The sequence below is a fragment of the Belonocnema kinseyi genome, chromosome 1 (assembly GCF_010883055.1).
Source record: "Belonocnema kinseyi isolate 2016_QV_RU_SX_M_011 chromosome 1, B_treatae_v1, whole genome shotgun sequence".
NCBI classification, from domain to species: domain Eukaryota; kingdom Metazoa; phylum Arthropoda; class Insecta; order Hymenoptera; family Cynipidae; genus Belonocnema; species Belonocnema kinseyi.
Window position 1 is genome coordinate 18,537,702 of NC_046657.1, and position 11,101 is coordinate 18,548,802.

At 32.3% G+C, this 11,101-nt stretch overlaps 1 protein-coding gene across 1 annotated transcript in view; it reads left to right on the plus strand.

Moving 5' to 3' along the window:
- Positions 1–2,658: 2,658 nt before the first annotated feature.
- LOC117171446 (ankyrin-1-like) overlaps positions 2,659–11,101 on the plus strand; it is a 15,147-nt gene continuing 6,704 nt past the window's right edge. Inside the window, exon 1 of the mRNA XM_033358783.1 lies at positions 2,659–2,818. The gene's annotated coding sequence lies outside the window, so the exon portion shown is untranslated. The remainder of the gene's footprint in view (positions 2,819–11,101) is intronic.

Genomic DNA, 11,101 nt, shown 5'->3' on the forward strand with positions numbered 1-11,101 from the left:
TAGAGCTCCAAGGAGATTATGTTGAAAAATAAAAAAAAATTTACCCAAAAAAATTGTTTTTATACTTCATTCTAAGGACTTATTGAACTACCCTCGTAGCTTAAAATACTATTTCATAATGAAATCCAAAATGGCATGCACAACAAAGTCACGGAAAGTTGCAATCATTTTTTTTCAACTTTTATCATTATTTATAATATGATGGGCTTATTCAATATGCATGCCTTTTGCAGTAAATAATTATTTTATCATAAATTTCCTCATCTAAACCAAGGAGGGGTGCAGGTCAATTTTTCTACACTATTTTTTCAATGAAAAATTTTATTTTTTACGTTTGCATGCAATTTCAAAACACGGAAATTCCCTTAAATTTTTATTATTTTTACGTGACCCTTTGAGCCGTTTGGGCTACTGTGTACCGCATGCCTTTCATTATTACACCGTCAATTTGTTTGAAATGCCTTATATTATCAAGGCACGCAATATAACATTAAGGAAAAACGGTAAATCTTGTCACACATTGCAATGCGATTTTAATTATAGCGTGCCCGTGGGCGGCGGCTAGAAACCCTTTTATCTTTGTTTTCTCAGGGTTAATTATCGACCCTTAAAAAGGCATGCGGTATGAAATCGGGCACCAGAAACTACGATCAACTCCCGGTCTACTAGCTTCAAATAAACTTCTCGATTCAGTGGTTTTATCTCAAAAATTAAACGTTCAGTAAAAAAGATCAACTTCTGAATTAAAATCGTCGGAATAATTACGATCTTGATGAGTTTCAATACTAGAAACTCGTATTGAAGAAAGGTGATGTCTGAGTATTGCACAATTGAAGCGTTAAAAAGATCCCTTCCAAAAAAATATTCAGGCTACCTTGAGACATAGGCGTAGACTGAATCTCCTCTCCACTGCAAATTAAACATTACGAATTTTTTAAGCTTAGGTTTTTTCTTTTAACATTTAAGAGAACGGCTACTAAAATTGTCATTAAAATTACTAACAATAGCTGAAATTCTCCAGACGATTTGACATGCAATTGCTCTACTATAACAGTCACATTTTATGTTATTATTAATTCTAAAAATATTTCCAATATAGTTGGATCCATTCTTAATGAATGATGAATGATGAATAGTTTGAGTGGAAATCGCTTTTTGAAAAAGGATAATTTTATTGAAAAAAAGATGTTTTAGGGAATATTTGTGAAATTCAGAATGATTAATTGTACAATTAATTAAATGTATATCTATTTTGGTTTTTAAGTAATGTGAATGAGTATTTTCTAATCAATCTGTCGGTAATTAAAAATGAAATTTTAAACATTTAATAATATACTAAAAAATTTTTCACTAAAAATTCATTTATCAATGTAAAATATTAATTTTTTGTTTGAATTTCATATTTGGGTGTTAAAAATTCAACTGAAAACTTTTTTGATTGAAAATTTAACTACTTTTCGAAAAATTTGTCTTTTTAATTCAAAAGTTTATCTGTTCTAGTAAAAGTTTCATGTATTTTTAAGATTCATCGAGAATATTAATTTCTTTGGTCGAAAATTCGTCTTTTTTGTTGATTACTTTCTAATGATATTTGTTTAAGTTTCAAAAGTTTAGTCTGCAATTTCTCCATTTGCAGCCGTCCAAGAGGAAAGGGGCCTTAGGGTTAAAATTTTCAGTACAAGCGATTGAAGAAGCGGTTGCAGTCAGATACTGAGCGAGCGGAGACAATCTCCGGAATTCCTCCCCTCCACTTACTACTACATCTTCTCGCTCCACGATCAGCAAGTCAGACGAATTCTTCAGTCAGACGGACACAAAACAGAAAGATGTGTTGAAAGTGGTGGGGCTGGATTTCTCCGGTGGTCCGCACGCTTCAAAATAGGCGATTCACTTCTCAATTTGCATCTCAATAGCAAACTCAATTTTACAAATAAAAGTGTAATTGTTTTTTCAAATAAAATAGCGATTTAAAAACTATCAATAGCAACAAAAAAATGAAAATCGATTTTTTAAATCTAAGGTCTCTTTCTTCGCGGACGTTCACAATTAGAAAGCATCGTATACAATAATTTTCAATTTTGAGTTAATCAGCTTTTATGCTTTTATTTAGAAACAATACAAGTTTAATACATTTTCATTTTTTTTTAAATATTAAACTTTGTTCTCGAATCATTTACAATTTTGGAATTTTAAAAATATCTGAAAATACAGTTTTATTGCTAAAAGTTGGGAAATTTCGTGCAAAGTTTGAACCTTGGAATTACTGATTTTACAAATAAAAGATGGCTTTTCGTTTAATGTAAGATTTCAATATTTTATATCAATTGAAATAGGATTGGCAGTCTCTAAACAAAACCTAAATAAACAATTATATAATAAAGCGTTAAGCATAATTTCAGTACAATTACCGTGTTTTTCAGGTACACAGAAAAAGTTTACAATTCGCGATTTTTATATTTTTAGTTACGTTTAAAATTCTAACGTTGCATCAATAAGATAATAAGAATCATATAATGTGATTACATAGCAACATTTTAATTTATTTGAATCTCGCGTCAAAATTTGAACAGTACGGAGCGCTGCTGCCGAAAAGACGTTTTTTGCGTTTTCATCATGCCGTCGTCTCATAATCCATGGCGTCGTTTCATTTTGATTTTCTAATTCTCAACATCAGCTGAAAATATTTCGGTTTTCGACCCTTCGGAATTTCCATACATTTTGCTAGTTGGCATCGTTTATTATGCATTATTGAACGTTTATTGAATTACATTGATGGAAACAAACAACAAATAAATTCCAGGAGTATTCTACATGCCAGGTAAGTGAACTATTTATTCACGATTTTTGAGGTTATCTTGTAAAAGATTTGGGGGTCTACGTCTTTTTAAAAACTTTTGACACGTCCTTGAAGATAGCACCATAAATTAAAAAAGTTGTTTTTTATGGAATTGTTAGAAAACCAATTTTTATCATTTGGACAATAATATCCAAAAAGTTATCACCTTTTCAAAAATTGTGTGCTAACGTTACACTTGCACTGGAAATCGTCTGGAAACGTGTGGAACTCAATTTTCATTGTTTGGATTTAAAAATCCAAAAAGTTTCGATTTTTCAAAAAATCTCTCTGCACAACAGACTACAAATTTTAATTTTTTTTTTTTGCCAATCCTTTGGAAATCGTTTTCATTGTTTTGGAAATCCATCATTAAACATGAATAATGATATATAACAGGGAAAAATTAACGTTTTTAAAACACAAGTTCTTTATCCTTCACCTGAAATAGAACCACTGTAACAGCTGAAGTCACGCCATCTTTTTAATTGCCGTTAGCCGAAAGTCACGACGTCACCTATCAAGATGTCTGCAAGCCAAGGGCGAAGCAATAATACCAATTGCATGGGACGAAACTTTCTTTTTTCAATACCTTGACAAAAAATGATTTTTCAGCAGAAGTACATTTGGATATTGTTTCTTATTTTTGGACATTCATGCAATCAAATAATAAAAATGTTAATAATTTTACTATTTTTTAATTTTAAATAAATTTTATTATTCACTTGAATAGGTTCTTAAAAATAAAAAATAGTATCTAAAGACACTTGTGGTGAAAACTAAGCTTTTTTTTATTTAATATAAAAATAAAGTTTTATTGTTTTCCAAAGATCCCTAGTTGAGTCGTTGATTTCAGCGTAAAAATGAACATTTTTCTATCCCTGTTTAAAACCTGATTATTCTTCCACAGACCTATAATCTGCAAGGAAGTAATCCGTTTTTTCAGAAGTTTAATTCCATGCTTTCCATATTTACCATATATAACTTTAAAATTGCCACAAATGACCGAAAATTTTCGGAAATTTATTCTTTTTTCGGTGAACAAATTTGTCTTATTATTTTTTTTCGTAGCTTGTGTCTATTATGCGTCGTGGTTTACTTGCATTCCTTTACATTCAAAAGCTTATTTTTTGTAGAATTGGAATTTTTATTTTTTTAGCAGTTTCGGAGAAAAAATTAATTACCGCTTTTCCTGAATCTCAGAAAATGCGTACGATTATAAACTCAACTCGCCATAAATCCGAAACAAGAAAAGAAACTGATTTGAAAATTGCTACATAACTGCTCTTGATCCAAGCGTAGCCAATAAATTCATTAAAAACTTAAAAATGTTTGTTTAATTACAATTAATAATTATTAGTGCTGTATCAAATCTATGGCTTCAAATTTTCTACATGCGAGGAAGTTTTTCAAAATTATAGTTTCGAAAAACATCCAGCGGAGAAGTTGTAGACTAGACCATGAAATAAATTTTTCCGTTTACTCGGACCAGCTATATTTATAACATTGAAAAATACAATTGTTTAAAGTGTCAAGCCCAGTTTGTTTTCTCTGTTTCTTTTTTGCATTTGTTATCGTTCTTTGATTCTTATTTTAATTTTTCTAGAATTCAATTTCATCATTTTCGATAACAAATAAAGTAAATGTTTTCCTCAATTTTTTCATAAACAAATTAATTCGTCATAATAAATATTATGTAATAAATGAATAAATAAATTAACTGCTCGATTAATCAATGAATCTATATATACATAAGTAATTTGAATTTGTTACCGTTGAATATTCTTACAGTTCTGCTGTTTAAAACGACATTTCTCAGTTATTTATTTCTTGTTTTGATCACTTAAAAACGTTATTTTTTCCAAGTAACACATAAAGACGCTCGCTATATATTTTCAGAGTTCTGTCGTTTTGATGACGTTTCTCACTTGTTCGCTTTTTGTTTTGATCACTTAAGAACGTTTTTCCCCCACAAGTAACATATAAAGACGCTCGCCGAGTCTTATCTACGAAATAATTACCGAAAGTTTTTGCAATTTGACACTTATTCATAAATTTCTTGATTGTTCACTGTATACAATGTCTAGTTTAGAACAGTCTCGAAAAGAACGTAAACGTTCAATAAACGAAGATACTTTGAATATAAACGTAAGAAAAAAGTCCGGAATAAGGTAAATATAACGAAACTCAATTATCTCATCGGAATTTCCCTAACGGACCGAGTGAACGCAAAGGATACTCTACAGAGTCTACAGCGCATCTTATCGTGCAGCGATTCCCAAATTTTTATGCACTTTTTGGGGAGTGGCAGGGACCCCTTCCTCAAATTTTTTCACAATACTTGAACCCAAGTGAGACACTGGACGCTAGTCGTTCGTGCTCGTTTGCTTGCTTCGCTGACCTTTTCGTTGTTAGAGAATTAGAACCGGTTGAGAAAAATGACAAGTTGGTTAAATATTAATCAATAGAATTTTAATAAATTCCGTTAGATTTGTCAGATTATCAAATAAACGTTAAAAAAATATAGAAGAAGATCGGATAATAACTTCAAGAGTTATCGCACTTTTGTTGCATTCACGTGATTTGTAAATATTTCATTTATTAGTTCGAATGTTAACCGATTTTTAAAAACTTTGTTTTCATTGTCTTTAAAGTATATTACGAAATTCATTCAGCCAATTAAAATTTAATTGAGCTAAGTGTTTATAATTTCAGATATTGCAAGTTCATAGCAATAAAAGGGTCATTCCTGGTAGGTACACGAAAGTCGAGGAAAGTAGCCTTCTGGTCGCAGCGGGGAGCCTGCCTCGGAGCCTGCCTTGCTGCTCGGCCCGGGGTGGCATCCCCCTGCCGGCGGCAGCCTCATCGGCTGGCGGCACTAGTTTGGGAATCGCAGGTCTATTCAGCGTCGATTAGCCGACTGGCCAGTTGGCCGGCCAATCGACTGGGTCGGCAAGTGGGCTACGACACATACTATCGGCGAGATTATTATGCAGCAAAAACTAAACAAAAAAAAGCAAGATGGGCATTTCACTTGTTGCAATTCGGATTTTACATTAGATTTCCCATTAGAATGTCATGGAGTAATTGCAATAGTATTTTTGAAGGGTTAAAAATTTTTTAAAATGTCATTAACTTCTGCTAAAGATGACTTCAAGCGCATGCATAATCGATTTAGTAAGATGTTGTCACTTGCATTGCAGCCTTGTTTTAATTTTCTCCTTTTCGGATTTTATTAACCTATGTGGCTCTTTCGGCGCGTAAATTCAGAACGCATTTTTAACAGCCACCCTTTCTTCCATCTTCTACGCAATTTTTCTTTCCTTTACAGAACTGTGTTCGGATTGCAAAGCATAAGTTAATTCATTGTAAATGTTTTCCAGTGTTGATCGCTATAATTCTGCTAAAGTGCTTATACTGAGATTTGATTTCATTGATGCATATAAATCCTCTTAGTTCTTTATTCGCACGTGTTTAATTGCTCTTTTTGCTTCACCCACAATCCTTTCAGTCAAAATTTAATCCCAAAGTAAATTAGCGTTTAATAGATTTAATACAATTGCCTACTTCTACATCGCCGTTACCATTTAATGTTTCTGTTAATTTATTCATGGCACCCTTAAATGCCTTTACCTTGGTCAGTTCCAATTTTAGCAAAACGTCAGTGGTAAGAACTGTGTGAGACTGAATTCTATCCGCATTAGGGGAGGGAGCGCGGGACATATTGTCTGCGATATCGAAAGGGTTATTAATTTTATCTACTATGTCGAGTTGAAATCCGTATCAGTAGTACAGAATGTCATGTCCTCTCTATAATTTTCGCATGTCAGTTTGATTTCAACTGTAGTTCTTATAATATTCAAGTTCCAAATTGACTGATTTCCTTCAATTTTCCTTTACTTAATTTTAATTTTTTTTAGATTTTCTATTGCTTATCCTTTGCCTACTTTTTCTTTTTGTATAAAATTCTGCCTGTTGATTAATTGTTTGCGTTACAGCGTTTTCCATTTAAACCTGTCACTTGCACAATCGTGCTACAACGAGTACGCGCAAGGTAATTTCAAAGTGATTTATTGTTCATTAAAGAACACAGAGGCCAGGTGGTCAATCAATTTTTACGGGCGTGGAGACCGTGCACTTCTAACGCTTCGAAAAATCGGATGCGCGATACGGTAATTTGTACTACCTACCTTCTAGATTCTATAGTCTAAAGGTGGGTTCCCATATGCGCAACTGCAGCAGTGCTAATCAAATCGCGCGTTACAGTTTATGACTGCTTCTCACTGAATCTTGTGGCGCACCAGTGGGCACAAAGTTTTGCGACATCTTTACGACATTTTTACGATAACTTTACGACATCCGATGTCCATGTCGTTAAGGTGTCTTTACGATATCGTAAATAAGTCGTATCATCTGAGGATGTCTTTACGACATCGCAAAGACACCGAAACGACATGGACATATGATCCCGTAAAGATATCGTAAAGATATCGTAAAGATATTATAACGATGTCGTAAGGATGTCCCCAAATTTTGTGTCCACTGGAGCCCTTTCCTAATGCGTGAAACCCAACGCGCGACGGTAGCGACTTAAATATTCAAAAGTGTATTTTTATTTTACACTTTGTAAATACTTTCTCTGCGCAAGGCTACTTTTTCTGTTAATTATTTAATTTTCTTACACATTTAAATCTTTTTAAGTATACCCTTAAAATTAATCGACAAAAACAAGGAATACTTTTTAATGTTCCAATTTTTAAATAAATATCGGTAAACTAAAAAATAAAAGATTCTAATTTTCATCAATTGTACAGATCGAAGGTTCAAAAAAAATCCACGCTATAATTTGCAATGCTCTAATTTGATGAATGAATCAACTAATTAAAGTTTTTGTTAAATTATATAATTTTAAGGGCATGTGATACTGACAGTTTCCCCGTCTTGTTTTCACAAAAATGAAAATTTTTAAAAACTGAATTCGGAGATGCTATAAAATATCATAACGGACGCCCCGGACACTTTTTTGAGAGATAATAACAAAAAAAAATTATTGTGATAAATAAAAATTGTATGCATATCCATTATTTTGAGGTTACGTCGTTTTTCATCTCCGACTTTCCGATAATCTGGAAATTATATATGAAACAAACTTTTTTGATTGCCTGCAAACAAGATTAGTTCCAAGAGATTAGGTACTATGTTTATTTGTAAGTCGAAAGTTTTCGGCCAAAAATATTGTGTAGTTCGGAAGTAACGCTCGGGTGAATTGTAACACACATAACCTCGAAATATACACGCACGTTGTTAACAATATCGAAAATTTTTTGATAAAAAAAAACACAAAAAAAAATTTGTGGGGACGTTTGTTAGCATGTTCGCTATCATTTACCAGATTTTGAAGGTAAATATTTCTTATCCTAGGAAAAAAGCCGGGGGAATCTAACACTGAAAAAATCGATACTGTTTCCTAAGTGCTATGAAAATTAATCACATTTTGCTAAATTAAAACTTTTTTGAATTAACCTACAAAAAAAAAGTGTGTGGGGACGTCCGTTACTATGTTCGCTATTATTTCCCAAATTTTTAATGCAAAATATTTATTATTCTAGAAAAAAAGTCGGGGGAACCTAAAACTGGTAAAATCGAAAATTTTCTGAGTATCACATGCCCTTAAGCAATTTCAGTGAAAAGCATTAAAACTTGATGGATTATAATTTTTGCTTAATTGACACTTTTTCAACTAGAAGTTCAAAATTATTAATTGTTAAGTTGTTGGAATGAAAGCTTCTAATGTGTCCCCTAAGGGTTTACATTTTTCTTACACCTTCTCTATTCCTTTACACACCCTCCACACACTTACTTGGTGGTAGAAGGGGGACCTACAGTTTAAGGTGGATTCCAAACAACCAAGAGCAACAGCCTTAAGTACTTAGAGAAAACCTTTTTCTCTAGAGGTATCGGTCCCACAACTCTCCGGAGATGAACAACTCCCTTGCTAGGCTAGTGTTCACCGCATGGGCCACCGAGACTCTTCCAGAGTGCGAGGCGGGAATCGAACCCGCAAGCCGAAGGAGTGGGTCCAAAGTCTACGCTTTAGCCCCCACGACCATCGTCCCACTTGTTAAGTTGTTACTTATACATCAAAGTTAGTTCTGAAATCTTATTAAATATTTCTTTAAATTAATTATTTTAAAGAAAATTCATTAATATTTTTTACAAGAACTTGAAGCTTATTTTTTTATTATCTGAAGATATTCAACCAATGTCATTAAACTGGCTGATATTAACGCTGAAAAATTTTCGGAACATTATTTCATCACTATAAAGATGCCGCTCAATTAAAATTTTCTGGAATCCTTCGGATTCCCTCTTTAAAAAAAGTTCTCGAATTTCACTTCGACTTGTCTCATTCAATAAAAGCATAAGAAGTACTTCCTCTTCTTCTTCGTCGAAAACATTAATTATTAATTAATCTATTCTGTCATGTGCTACTGTAAACCTACTGCAGCAGACGTTCAAACTGGACTGATTACAGACAACAAAATGAAAATTGAGCTGGTTGGTTGTCTCCAGACGCCCCGTAGGAAACCCATAAGAAGCACTAACCGCGCGACTAGTTTCGCGCAAATCAAGTAGCGCGACTTCAGTCGCGCATACGGAAACCCACCTTAAACTAACGCAACTTATTCCTAACCACTCGGTGAATATTCACGCTGAAACAACGTTAAAAAATATTGTCATCAGGCTACGACTGAAAACAGCGAAATTTATTTATTTTTTTGAACTAAGGGATGCTTTTACTTGAAACTAATTTATATTTTAAAATTATTTTAACTACTATTAATAAGGATTTATTTCATTTATTATACTATAACAAAAAATACTGATTACACCGTTCTGTTCTGTGGAAAAAATATCTAAAGTCCATGTAATGAAATCTTTTTTTCTTTCAATAATTACACTTGCACAGTATAAAGAAATAATTATACTCTACATGATTAAATTTCTATGTAGAAAGTGAATTATGTTATTTTCTTCTTTGAAAGTTAAAGAATATTATTTGAGATTTAAAAAAAGTAATAACTAAACAATAAAAAATAAGACTTTGTGCTTCATATTTTTTTGTAAGATGCAGCGTTGTAAAGTTGCACAGATACAAATAATTCATGATAATAAAACTGACTTATTTGCCAAATTATACCAAAAAAATATTCCTGAACAAATTTGAAGTTTGGGCAAAACCTACTTTTACAGAAGAAAAGAGTAATAGATTTGAAAATACTTTTCATAAATTATTATTAAAGAATAATTATTTCGGGTAGAATTTATTAGGAGAAACAGCCATTTTGTAAACAAAATTTATTAGACGTATTTAAGATTCTATATCAAAAAAATAATTTCTCCAATAAGTAAGGACGTTGCTTAAAGAAACGTTGTGTATTTTTTTGAAACAATCACTCATATATTCATAATTTTCGACGTTTAAGTACTTAGTCCTTAAAGAAGTATTATAGTCATGGTGATTCGATTAACTTTTGAAACAAATTTTTATTGATTTATTAAAATTTTTAATGTTGAGATGGCTTTTATGTAAATACTTTTGATATGAAAAGAAACACATTATATTGTAAGGTATATTCTTATATTTTATTTCAATATTTCATTTTTTCAAATTTGTGAAATATAACAAAAAGTAGATACACCGTTCGATTCTACAAAAAAAAAAAAAATAATATCTAGGGACAGGGGGGGGGGGGGCAGCGCCAACCAGTGGGGCAAAGGTGATTTTCCTTATAGCATGGCTAGTATTTAACAATTTTACTTCTACGTTCCTTGAAATAAATCTATTTTATCAGAGAGATGGTGTTACTAACTAAAATCTTGAAAATTGAAGATGCAAAAGAACAATTACATAGAAAACAGTTTTTACCACGAAAGAATGGAAGTTTAAGTGGGCACAAAATTTGGCGACGTCTTTACGACATCCTATGTCCATGTCGTTAAGGTGTCTTTACGACATCGAAAATAAGTCGTATGATCTGACGACGTCTTTACGATATCGCAAAGACATCGAAACGACATATACATAGGATGTCGTAAAGATCTCGTAAGGATGTCGTAAAGACGTAGCCAAATTTTGTGCCCACTGGGTCGATATTTTGACAGATAAAACAATATCACACAATCAAATTATATTAATTAGATGTAATTCAAGTCCAAAATATAATAAATCCCGTAAGTAAGTGTGGCTTGGCCAGGGGGGGGGGG